At 40.1% G+C, this 13,953-nt stretch overlaps 2 pseudogenes; both read right to left on the bottom strand.

The window, feature by feature from the left end:
* Positions 1-549: 549 nt before the first annotated feature.
* Positions 550-1,627, bottom strand: LOC115517260 (annotated as a pseudogene).
* A 3,265-nt stretch (positions 1,628-4,892) lies between these two features.
* Positions 4,893-5,534, bottom strand: LOC115517092 (annotated as a pseudogene).
* Positions 5,535-13,953: the final 8,419 nt, after the last annotated feature.

The raw sequence follows: 13,953 nt of genomic DNA, 5'->3' as shown, positions 1-13,953 counted from the left end.
CCTACTGCAATACTGGTGGTCCCAGTGATTTTATCAAATAAATCATGTTTTAAAAATAAAGCATTTAAAAAGAAGTCAAAATGCCTCAGTAACCAACTTAAACTTTATGTGTTTAAATGTGAGATTTGCCCCCTGCTAATAAACTTTTATTTCACTCAGACTAAGCAATACATCTCCCATACTGAAATATCTTCCTTGCCCAATTAAGCCAAAGAGGAAAAAAAAAAAAAAAAAACTGAAATGATTAGTAAGGAAAAATGTAGGGATTAACACACCCTCTTAAATGGTTTTCAAATATTTTTAAGACTTAAGAAGTGTTTAAAGTTTGTCATTCCTAGTAGGAAAATATTATCTGAATGAATACCCCAATGGGAAACCACTGTAAAATGTCTCAGTTGCATATTGGGCAGAGGGGTAGGGATTATCTTCACAGCACCCCAGCTTTCTCCATGAGAAGGCCAGAGGTACGCTGGTTTGTGTTATTGTGACGTCCATTAGGTGATCTAAGTTGCTTATCCTTCAGCAAGGGCTTTATTTGTCAGAAGGGCATTATTCTTGACCTTCAAATTTGGCTGACAATTTGCTGATGAGATTCATAACCTTTGGGTTGCTCTGATATTTTTATATATTTGCTGGGTTCTGGGCCACATGCTGGAAGGCCATGATAACTTCTGGATCCTGCATTCCTGCAAGAACCTCTGGATCACTAAGAATTTCAGTGAGCCCAGGCATTCCTGACATTCCAGGCTTGCCCCCTGTCATTCCAGGCATCCCCCCAGGAAAGCCACCTGGGAAAGAGCCATCCTGAGCTCCTGATAGTCCTCTGGCTTCTTCTTTCTTCTAGGCTCTCTCATGTTCTTTCCAAGCCTTCTTAACCCTTTCTACTTTTTCTTTGATCTCTCACTTTTCATATTTTCTCTCCTACTTTCTCTGATGTCCAGCAGTTTTCTGGTCCTCGGTTGAATTTCTCTCCTCATTACACTAGCATCTTCATCATAATCCAGTTTACAAGCAAGGGCAAGATCATGTGCTGCTTCTTCCCAATGGCCTAGAAGTCTGTATGCTTTCCCTTGTTGCTTGTAAGATTGAGCTGAATCAGGATTTATTTCTATAGCTCTGTCACAGTCTTGGGTGGCAGTATTTATTTGGCTTCTGTAATTTGATGAAGACACTGGCTCTCTTGGCATACAGAGTGCCCAAGCAAGCATTCAGCTTAATAGCATCTGTGAACAAGTCAATGGCTTTCTGTAGTTCACCATCACTTAGGGCATCATTGGCAGCTACATTTTTATCATTTGCCATATCCATCATTTCTTCAGTCATCTCTACATTTTCATCTCCCATTTCTTGAGGGGCATAAGTATCTGGTTCAATCACACTTCACTGTAAACTTTTAGACCACTTTCCTCACTTTATGATTCATCTGTCTTTGTTTTCCTCCTCCTTCTTACTGTTTTTTCTTCTTTGATATTGTCTTCTGATTTAGTTTTATAAATAGCAGGTGGTATTTTACCCCCACGCTCTCCATCCACTCATGCAGGAAGTGCATTTCCTCAGTGTGCAGAATACTCAGATCCTGCCTGCACATTTTCACCAAGGCCCGAAGCTTGTTCACTGTGGGGTCCATGGTCCAGAGGCAACATGAGGTGGTGGGTGCAACAGTGGTTGCAGTCTGACTCCAGGCATGGGACTAGTTCAGAGTGACTGAAACCATATGACTAAATAAAAATTGGGGATTCTATTAGGAAAGAAGGAAAGAAGAATTGACATTAGAAGATAATTAGCAGTCTTTGGCATATGTGTATTATCAAATTTAACCCAACCTTATAAGTACTAACCTTAGGGTACTGTTATTACTACCATTCATTTATTTGACGAATATGATTGTGCATTACTGTACATTAGATATAGTTCTAGGGCTTTGGGATTTGGCAGGACACAAAGCATGCAAGCCCTTGTCCCCTTGGAGGTTTTATTCTACTTGGTAAGGGAGACATCAAACAAATACACATATAATATGCTAAACAGTGATAAGGGTAGTGAAGAAATGTTAATCAGGGTAGGAGAATAGTGTATAATGTTTAATTTTAATGGAGTGACCCTGAAAGGACTTTGAAGAGGTGACTTCTGAGCAAGGATCTGAATGGAGCCATATAAACATCTGGGAGAGGTTTCCAGGCAAAAGGAACAAAAACACCTTCAGTTGATGGGTGCCTGAGTGACTCAGTCAGTTAAGCATCTGGCTTCAGCTTAGGTCATAATCACGTGGTCTGTGAGTCCTAGCCCCGCATCGGGCTCTGCTCACTGGTTCAGATTCTGTGTCTCCCTCTCTCAAAAACAAATAAACATTAAGAAACATTAAAAAAAAAACAACACACCTATAGTTGGAAATTAGGAAGTAAAAATGCTGGTGAATATGGACGTAAAATCAGAGAAAGAGGCAGGGCCGGACTGCAGAGAGTTGTAAACAATAGGAAGTTTGAGTTTTACTTTTGCGTTTGATAGGGCCACTGGAGTTTTGGAGCTGATGAGTGAAATGATTAAATTTAGATCTTAAATAAACGATTTTGGTTGTTGCACAAATTACAGACTCAGAGTGTATGTAGGACCAGTGTGATAGAAGGCAGAGTGAAAGAAGAAAACAAAAAGACTATTTTAAGAGTGTAGGTGAGAGATGATGATGGTTTGGATGAGGATGGCAACAATGTTGAATGTGATAAATGATAAGAGGCAGGGTATACTCTGAAAGTGGAGTTGTTGGATCAAATGTGGTAAGAATGAAAAACGTTAAGGATTGTAGGTTTTTATAATGCTTAATTTTATGCATCAAGTTAGCTGGAGCATGGTGCCCAGCTTTTGGAATTGGTTCTCTAATCTTACTAAATCAAAGGCACTGATGACTACTCCATTAGTAAACAGAGCATGGATAGTCTGTCGTGTGATGTGACAATAGAGGTTCATGAAGTATCGCCATTGGATACTCCTAATCAAACTCTTAGACAAGTTTCTGAGTGACCATGTTATTAATATTTTAGAACATTTTTATCAAAATAATGAGTATGAGATTGGCTAGTTGCTCCTAATTGCACTGGACAAAGTGAGGAAATAAAAGGATGAGGAAATGAAAGGAAATAAAAGGATAAAAAATTCCCAGATCATGTGCTGCATAAATGACCTAAAAGTATCTCTGTCTGTCCTGAAAGAAACCCTTATCACCTGTAGCCAAAGAGCTGAGATTGCTGAAAACTAAACTCAGAGTCTCATCCCGCAAGTGGTTGAATTACAATGCAAATTGAATTTTCAACCTCACAGGGTGTCTGCTATTAAAGTGAGGGCATAGATTGGGAAGGAATGAGATCCTGAAAATTTGATTGGGGACATATGGGAAGATCCTGATAAAGCTGGGGACATTGAACCCTTAAACTCCCATGAGTCTTCTTTGCCAGTAGAAGCAACCACTCCATCCTTATCTGAGGAGATTAACCCTCCTCTACCTGAACAAATTGTAATGGCCTCCCCTAAGGTAGTTGCCTTACAAGACACTGCTGATTCTCCTCAGAACCTACCCCCACCACTCCTCTTTGCTTCTAGATTTATCACTGGACTCAAGTTCCTGTAGGCCCCTAATGGTGAGGTACAAAGTGTAACCCATAAATAGGTGGAGTACACTCCACAAGAACTACTTGATTTTTCCAATTTATATAAAGAGAAATCCAAGAAATGTGGGTAGGAGTAAATATTAAAGGTGTGGCATAGTGGTAGAAAGACCATAAAATTGGATCAGGCAGAATTTATTTAGGCCCACTAAGCAGACATCTGGATTTAATGCTGCAACTTAGAGGGTTGGAAAAAGCTCTAACTGGTTGGTTGGTTGGCTACCTGAAACACAAACCAACAGGTGACTGACACTAAATGAACTGAAATGCCAGAACTGCCTGGATAAACTAGAAAGGAGGAGATTCAAAAGCTTAGGGAGACTGGAATGTTAGAGTGGATTTATCATTTAAGATATGCTCATCCACCCTAGGAGGGTACAAAGGACATAATTTTCACTATGACTATGAACAACAAGTTTGTGAGCGGAGCCCCAACATTCTTGAGGAGCTCTGTGATTTTCTTTTTTTTTTCCTAATATTTATTTTTGAGAGAGAGAGAGAGAGAGAGAGACAGTGTGAGTGGTAGAGGCAGAGAGAGAGAGAAAGAGAGAGGCAGAATTTGAAGCAGGCTCCAAGCTGTCAGCACAGAGCCTGACGTGCGGCTCGAACTTAAGAACTGTGAGACCATGACCTGAGCTGAAATCAGATGCCTAACTTACTGAGCCACCCAGGTGCCCCTGATTTTCTAAGTCAGAAATTATAGTGGGAACATCTGTCACTGAATTGGAAAACCTAAATGCAATGGAAGTAATTGAATCCCAAGATGTCAGAGGCCAAGTGGTGCTATTTAATCACCAAAGGCAAGATGGGCATGGTTACTATAATGGACAGCAGAATCAAAGCAGCATTCAGAATATTATGACTTTCAGAGACCTACAGTATTGGCTAGTTGATCATGGTATTTCTAGGAGTAAAACACATGGTAAGTCTACTAAATTCTTACTTGATTTGTATAAGCAGAGAGATCTAGGTCACAGGAACAAGAGACAAATTTGAATTATAAAAGCAGAATCACAGACCCATAATTCCTAAACTCGAGCCAGTTTATAGAGACTAAGAACCCCTTGAATTGAAGGAAAGAGAGGACAGTTCCCCTTGTGGAAGGACCTCACCACACTGTCAAAAATGTATACTGTTAATATTTCTCTCAGTGTATTCCAAAGGGATATATGGCCTTTTATCAAGGTGACTATGTACTGAGGAAAATAAAATAATGCCCTTTTTTTCCACAACTTGTCAGTGGCACTTTTTCTTTTCAACATCCTGTTCTGTAGCTTCCTTGGTCTTTTTTGCCTGGATGCCAAAGAGCCTGGCATTGGCATGGGTCATGCTAACACTGGCAAAGGTCTTGAAGTTCTTCTCCTTTATAATGACTCTGGCTTTCTCCTTCTTATAGGCATTCCCTATAGGCATGACCAGTCTTGTCAGCTGGGTAGCCAATCTGAGTTCTTCAGAAGAGTTATCTTCTTTCTTGGAGGCTGAGGGCTTCCTGGGGGGAGAGGATGAGCTTGGAGTGGTATTCCTTCAGCTGCTGCACATTGGCCTGCAGAGGTTTAGTGGACTTGTTCCCCTTCTTGGATCTACTGATCCCAATGGCCTGTGCCACCTTCTTGTGAATGCCAGCCTTCCACCCTTTAACTCTTCCAAGCTGAAGCCCCTGCCAGCTTGCACTTTGGTGTGATACCTCACCATAGGGCACCTCACAGTGGGCTGGATGGGCCCACATGCAGGGCATTGGACATTGTGGCATGCCTTGGCTTCTCAGGTCTTGTATTTGTGGATCTTCTGCACCAGCTGGTTGAACCACATGGCCAAGTGCCCTGGCCTGTCCTTGTGGAAGTCATGCTTCAGGATCATGTCATTCTGAATGGGTGCCATAGTTGCTGCCTATGGGCCTCCTACAAGGGAGAACTAAAAATAGCGACCATGTAAGATTATTGGACACAAGCTCTGCATTGACACCAAAAATATTACATATACATAATATTTAATAAATATATATGAATATATATAATAAACATAAATAATATATATAATATATTTGTTTTTTTTCCCTTTTCTCTCTTTATCATATCACATAAGAAAAGATGTACAGAGTTTACATTACAGTATTTAAGTACAAGATATAAAGAAGAAAAGTGAATGTCACCTAAGGACTTTGCATCCTTTTCTAGGAAAACTATGAGTGTGTTTTGGTTGTACATAGGATATCTCTATCATGTTAAGCAGAAGTATGACCTTATGGCCTTTGTTTGGAGATTAAATATGATTTAAGAAGGTGCATACGGACGTCAAGTTGATAAGGGGTGGACGGTGATGGTTAATTTTATGTCAGCTTGGCTAGATGCTGATGTGAAGATACTTTTTAAATTAACATTTAAATTTAAGTTTCATTTAGATAAATATTAATATGATTAATGTGATTAACATTTAAATCAATAGACTCTGAGTAAAGTAGATTACCCTTCATAACGTGAGGCAGTACCCTTTAATCGTTGAAGGCCTTAAGTGCAAAGACTATGGTTCCCCAAGGAAGAAGGAATTCTGCTTCCTGACTGTGTTTGGACTTACGCTGCAACCTCAACTCCTCCCCAAGTTTCTAGCCTATTGCCCTTCCCTACAGATTTCAGGCTAGCTATCCCTCAACAATTGCCTGAGCTAATAATTCTTTAAAAGACATCTCTCTTTCTACATGTTTACACATCTAATTGGTTCTGCCTTATGGAGAACCCTGACTAACACAGTTTTGATCTGAGCAGATAGGTGAATTGTAACATTGATGAAGATGAAACAGGCAGAGAACTGACTTGTAGTGGGGAGGGGAGAGAGCAAATGGAGAGGAGCATGAGTGTTATATTAGACATGCTAATTTTGAGAACCTTATTAGACAACCACGTGGAGATGTTGAGTAAGCAATTGGGAAATGAGTTTAATGCTCAGGGGATATGTCAGAACTAGAAATCTAAAACTGGGAGCCATCAACATATAGAAGATGTTTAAAACACTGGAACTAATGAGCTCATCTATAGAGAGAATGTTGATAGAGAATGGAAGAGAGCTGATGACTAAGCCCCGAGGAAGTCCAATATTTAGAGGTCAGGAAGAAGGAGAACCAAGCATAAGGAACTAAAAAAGAACAGCCAAGAGTGCAAGTACAAGAAAACCCAGGAGATTATAGTGATCTAGAAGATAAATAAAGAAGGTGTCTTAAGAACAGGCGATTCATCAACTGTGTCAGATGCTGCCAAGAATTGGGAATTGTTCATTGGATTTGGCATTGTGGAGGTCCACAGTGACCCTGAGAAGTGGAATATCAGTAAATGGTAGGGGCAAAGCCTGATTGAGATGGGATGCTTCCACTGCCCCACATGGCATTTCACATGTTTTTCTAATCTTCAATACTCTATTCATATTATATATCCAGATGATGGCTTCAACTTCTATTTCACTGGGAAGAAGATTCAAAGCAATCAGACGAAATCTATGGTATTTCCCCATTATCAAATCTTGTCATCTGTTGCATTTTTATGCAAATATTCATCTTCCCTGCTCCTATTTAACTCCTTGCTTTAATTTAATATCAACCTCCCAGGATGCACTCAATCTCATCCCCTCTTGCCTATTCTATGACTTTCCAATTACAGTTGTACTTTCTGTTCTGCATCCTTTTTCTCTCTTTGCTGCATTGCTAACCTCACAATACAAAATACAGAAATTTCTCCCATTAAAAAAAAATAAAATCCTCCCTGGACTTTGTCATGGAAAAGATATATGGCTCCTGGGTACAGTGTAATGTGTTATGGCCTTCTTATTCTACACTGTGCTAGAACTTGTCCAGTAATGCATAAAGATCTAAGCAAGTATCCACACATTCAATGTTCAGTAATTTGAAAATATTAACAGTGAAAAGCTGAAATTAAAATTTTCTAAGTGGATTCTTTTGGGTTTTCACACCAACTAGTAGTCAATACAAACACCCCCCTCTGCTTTCACACCAATCTTTCTTTGCTCTTAAATCCCACAAAACCCTACAGCACTGCCCCCATTTCTGTGCTCATTTTTATAGCAAAACTCCTTAGAAAGTTGTCCACTCTTGCTCTCTTTACTTCCGTAATAGCTATTTTCTCTTCAACTCATTCCAGTCAGACTTTGCCCCTACCATTTACTAATATTCCACTTCTCAGGGTCACTGTGGACCTACATTATGCCAAACCCAATGAACAATTCCCAATTCTTGGCAACATCTGACACAGTTGATGAATCCCCAGTTCCTAAGACACCTTCTTTATTTATTGTCTAGATCACTGTACTCTCCTTGTACTTGTGGCTGCTTTTTTTTCTTCAGTTCCTTTTGTTTGATTCTCCTTCCTGACTTCTAAATATTGGACCTCCTCGGAGCTCAATCATCAGCTCTCTTCTGTTCTCTATCAACATTCTCTCTATTGTTGAGCTCATTAGTCCCAATGTCTTAAACATCTTCTATATGCTGGTGTCCCTAGGGAAGCACAGAATGATTGTTGGACTGTGCTGAGTCCTGCTTGAAGTTTGCCATCACAAATTCAGAATGTCCCTGTAAGAATATTGAATGTTTTTCTTCAGCCATACTGAGATGCTATGGAGTAGCTGCAAAGTGGTCAAGAACCAGGTTTAAACAGAGTTAGAGTTTGTCATGTAAAAGTTACATGGATGGTGGTAGGCAAAATTTTAAAGATGACTCTCCAGGATCCTATCGCCTGGTTATTCCATCAGGCATTAATCTAGCTCCTGCTATAAAGGAACTTTGAAGATGTAAGGTTATTAATCAGCTGAATTTAAGATAAGGAGATTATCTTGCATAATCCAGGTGGGCCCAATGTAGACACATGAAACATTAAAAGCAGAGAGGCAGAAGAAGAGATTAGAGATATTCTAAGTATGAGAAAGATTCAATGGAACTTGTTGGCTTTGAAATGTGATGGTCTACATGCAAGGACCAGACAGTGGCCTCTAGGGGCTAAGGGTGGCTCCCAGCCAACAGCCTGCAAAGAAATGGGACCTCAGTCCTACAATTGTATGGAATTGTTTGGCCAACATCTGAATGAGCTTAGAAGTGGATAATTCCTCAGAGTCTCCAGGTAAGAACCCACAAGACATTGACCTATAGAACTGTGAAATAAACAAATGAGTGGTGTTTCAAACCACTGTGTTTGCATAGGAAATAAAGGTCAAGTCAGTGATGGACTATGAAAAGGATTGGTCATTAGTAGTAGACTATAGAATCCTACCTACATAGCAAGATAAGGAGGAAGAAGAAGGAAGAGAGGAATGTTGAAAAAAAGTGGATTAAAATTCTTGATGAACTAAAGAATTATTGGAACCAGTGCTAAGCTGAAAAGATAGGATCCAAAATATGGCTGTAAAAGTGCATGGTAGAGATGGGATAAAAGACAAGACTTTTAGAAGAGGGAAGGACAATTTATTGTTAGAGGCCAGGATAATGGGTGGATTATCTGTACATGTGGTAAAACCAGATAACATAGTGACTGATACAGTAGCAGAGGAAAAACTTATTGACTGAGGCAGGTGCTAAAGTCCCAAGTGAATGGTAAGGAAAAAGCATGGTATCCGTGGATGATTGTGTTGTGTAGTGATGGCAGGCAATATAGTCTTATGGCATTTGCTTTGAAGAACATTGGATTTGGGGATGTGAGAAAAGAAATGATTTAGACACAGTAAGAAAAATCAAGAAAGATGATTATCCTACCACAAAGCCCTTCACCACATGGGGTGATGTGGTAAAAAACAAAACAAAACAAAATAAAACAAACAAACAAACAGAAACAAGAGAAACGAAGAAACAGCTACTGCAGAGAAGAGCTTTAGGAAACCATTTCCCCTTAAAGAAGGTGAGGAGATCGCTTAGAAAAGAAGTTTTTGTTTGTTTGTTTTTGTTTTTGCCCTTATGATGCCCATGAATTCCAAAAGGACGAGTGGAAGAGTTTGGTGCTCTGCTGGGGCAAGGGTGATGGTGGTAATGGTAGACGAGAGCTTGCATTAGATTCAGGGTTATATAAAAACATAAGGGAATAGGAATTCTTGTAAAAGATATCATATAAGTCTTGGACCTCTTGTGGAGATAAAATGTATGGCAATTTTGGAGAAGGTAGGCCATTAATTCTAATTTTACCTTCCTTCTTGGGATTGATTTTTTAAGGCATTGGGGCTGAGCTGATGGTATTGCAGGGGTAGAAATTAGTGCTCTTATTAGGTACATGAGAAGTTCTCTGGACTTCCCTTAAATCCTGATGCTTTACATTTAATAAAACTGAGGCAAAAAGAGATTGAGTAAATCTTCCTAATTTGTCAGCAAGCAAGTGGGAGAGCTAGGATGCAAAGTCAAGCAATTGGATTCCAGAGCAGAGTTCTGTTGTGCTAGAGGCACTCAGAAATGCTTGTTGACTAAACAAATGGTTGCAGAGAAACCTGTTATTTTGGAAAATGCCCTCCCTCTGGGGTGATGTCAGTTTGCTAAGGACCCAATACTAGTGAGAGGCAGAGCTGGGCATAATGGGCTTCCAAGACTACACCATCATAATGCCATGTTTTTCTATCTTATGCTTCTCTTAGAACATTGTTTTAGAAACCCAGTCACTATGCTGTGAGGAAGCCCAGTCTGCATGGAGAGAAAAGGAGGCCCACAGGCCCTCCGACAGTCATTGGATAAATTGTATAAATAACACTAACTTGCCAGCCATGGGAATGAGTCATCTTGGATATGGATCCTTAGCCCTAAATTGTGCTCCCCAAATGATGCCACAGGGGACAGACATAAGCCTTCCCTTTTGAGTCTTGCCCAAATTGCATATTTATGAGCAACATAAATAATAATTGTTATTTTAAGCCACAAAATTCAGGAGTTTGTAAGGCAACAATAAATAACTAGAACATTTGTCCACCGAACTACCTGATGTCCCTGAGCTTTTGCTTCCCCAGCTGTAAAATAAGGATCAGATCAACAGACCAGAGTGTTGCCCCACAGATTCACAAAATGGAAATATACATATTGTGGCACAAGTAGGTACTCAATCAAAGTTGCCTTTCTCCTCATGCCCTCTGTAGCTTCCCTCCCAGATTAGACAATGCAGCCAGAAATGTTTTGTATGTATATAAGTAGGCAAAAAAGCTGAGATCAGAGGGGCACCTGGGTGGCTCAGTTGGTTAAGTGTCCAACTTCAGCTCAGGTCATGATCTCACAGTTCATGAGTTCAAGCCCTGCATCGGGCTCTGTGCTGACATCTCAGAGCCTGGAGCCTACCTTGGATTCTCTCTCTCTCTCTCTCTCTCTCTCTCTCTCTCTCTCTCTCTCTCTCCCTCTCTCTCTCCCCCTCTCCCTCTCCCTCTCCCTCTCCCCCTCCCCCGCCTCTGTCTCTGTCTCTCTCAAAAAAACAAAACAAAACATTAAACAATTGTTTTTTAAATGGGAGGAAGAAGAAAGGCTACTCTATCTGCTGATTCTCATCCCCCAATAGCTCACACTTTTGCTTTAGTTGAGTCTCTGCTTGAGACTCTCCATCTTGTGCCTTTCTACACATCAACATTCATTATTTTTCTCTGTAGCTCTGATTACCTGAATATTATATATTTGTGTGTCTATTATACTGACTTACTGCACTGACATGGAAACTCCATGAAAACAGGGATTTTTCACTTATGTCCCCCTCTTTCTACAGCACCTGGAACAGTGCTTGACCTACAGCAGGAATTCCATAAATATTTGTTGAGTGGCTCAATGAATGAATTCTTCCTGGTATAGTCTCTCCTCTTGTTTTAATTTACTTCTTTCAGATGGCATGCAGAAGAACATGTTGAATGGAACATTGACTTTAAGATTAGAAAGTCAGACAGACTCTAAGAAAGGAAAAGGCAGTCAAATATGCCAATTACTTTGGAAGGGTAATGGCGTATTTTGAAATTTGGAGGCTGGTTCATTAAAATTCATTTTGCACTACATAAAATAAGGAATCGGAAGCCTGACAGAAATGAAACTCAAATAGGCATTCATTTCCTTTATCTTTTTACAAGACAGATCAATTAGTAATTTTATGGTTGAAAAAACCCATTTTTAAATGTTATGTGGGACTTAGTGTAATATCAAATCTGGCCTAATGTCACCTTTATTAAGGAATTGAAAACACTTTTACATCTGTTCATTCTACTAAAAAAAAACCATACTGAGAAGCACATTTTTGTCATCTAAAGTTTATAATGGAGGAGAAAAATGGGCACAGAAATGATCTTGTTGCATAATTAACATCCCAAAAAGTAAGGGCGAATGATCAGCACTGGACTGGAACATTTTGAGCTGCACTTACATTTGTAAACGAAGCTACGGAAACCCTCCCAAACAGGTGTGTTAGAGGGTCCAGATGGCCTCAACGAGAGGCCAGGAAGCCAACACCTTCTGCTGTGTTTCTGGCCACTCTCACAGGCTCAGTGGGTTTGGCTGCATCAGTGCCTTGTGCTGGGGGGCAGCCAAGGGGACACACAGGTGGTGCCGGATGAGAAACAGGGTTTCCAACAAGAGACTGCTGTGCTGCTGGAGAACTGCCTCCCTTTCCACTACCAGGTTATAAAACTAAGATCCAAGTCATTTATGGCTGGTATAGATCCTAGATACTTTTAGGTAAGAGAGCATAGGTGTTATTTAACCTCAATATCCTAACTCAGGTAATTACATTATGCCACCTGAAATTTTCCCGGCAGGTTCAATCAAATCTGGTATTTTCCTTTGCTTTTTAGTCCTGTGTACAGTTGCTGTGCTGTTAAACAGCTGCTAAGCACCATTCTATACACCACAAAGAGTGTATATTCTTTATGAGTTGGATGTAGGGATGAGGATGTGTGATGCTGGCAAACCTTCTTGTGGAGCTCATTCTAGCAGGATGTTTTGCTAATCATAAACAAGAAAACCTTTGGCCCTTTTGGTTGCAAACAGAGCCTTGGGAAAGTGATGCGGATTGATTCATTTGGTCCCTTCCAGTGAGAGTGAGGCAGCAAGGGAGTTTTACAAATCACAAACCTAATGATGGAATCTTTACCTGGTGCAGGGAGCCCTAAGGAATGATCACTGTGCAAATAAACCTACTGAGAAAGCTTGGGAGCCATATGCAAAGTATTATGATGGAGGCCACTTTTTTCCTCTCCCTTTCGCTTTTCCACCAACTTACCTCCATCTAGCATTCGTATTCTAAAAGAGGATTACCCATGGAGGCGAACCAATTTTGAATACTGAAAGGACCAGTTCCCCAAACACCCACCTTCTCATTCTTCTACAGAATTCTGTTGGGTTAAGACTTTGCATTTAAAGAAAGGATCATTAAAATCAGCATGTGAATTTAGAAAACTAATCATAGCTACATGTATTATTCCAGCAGTTTTTAAATAGTTCCCTGTGACAAATATAGCATAGGAGATTCCCTTGGAGGACAAACTCCCAGGGTGTGTTTGATTCCAGGAAGTTCCTCCCTTCTATCACTAGTAGGGAACTTCAATGGACAAGTGAGGGAAAGAGGCATTATTGTGGGAAAAATATTCAATGCATTTTAATTTGCATAAAGAGAAATAACTTACTAATGCCAGTCCCTTGGCAAAGAAAGAGAATAGCCAAAATTTGTTTGTCTTTTTCTTCTTCCCTTTATGTAAGTCTGTAGTTTCAGAGAGAAACTGAACTTGCTCAACCAGTACCCTTTCCTGCATAGAAGTCTGAGCTAGTCCTCAGAGTCTTAAAAAAAGACCTTCCAAGCATTTTTCCCCCAAATAGCCCACTTTTTATCAATATTAAAATCTGTTGGAGCAGTTTGTATCAGTCAGAACTACAAATGGCTTCATATCACAGAAACCTCAAGTGTGGCTCAAACAGAGACTTTTCTCACACGACCAGAATTCCAGAGACAGGCAGTCCAAAACTGGGACAGTTGTTTTAGGAAGTCATCAAAAGCAAGGCTCCTTCTTCCTCTTGGTCTTAGCTTGTTTGTTTTAACTTCATGATTGCAAGATGGCCGTGCTTCAGACATTGCATCTGTATTCCAGCAAGAGGAAAAGAGAAAAATAAACAGCAAACGGTTCATATGATTCATGTCAAATGAGTTTGTCTCTTTTGACAGGAAAACAATATTATTCTCAAAATCTCCACTTGGAGACCTCCCCTCATTAGCCACAACTGGGCCATATAATCCTCTAGTTTCAAGGAGGCCTAAGGTGGTAAGTTCTTTTCTTTGGCCTAAACAGTGAATCACTGCTACTTGGAATGAAATCAGAG

This window comes from Lynx canadensis, chromosome B3 (genome assembly GCF_007474595.2).
Source record: "Lynx canadensis isolate LIC74 chromosome B3, mLynCan4.pri.v2, whole genome shotgun sequence".
Classification (NCBI taxonomy): Eukaryota; Metazoa; Chordata; class Mammalia; order Carnivora; family Felidae; genus Lynx; species Lynx canadensis.
The sequence above is the reverse complement of the archived record's forward strand: the minus strand, read 5'-3'. Positions and strand labels throughout refer to the sequence as shown.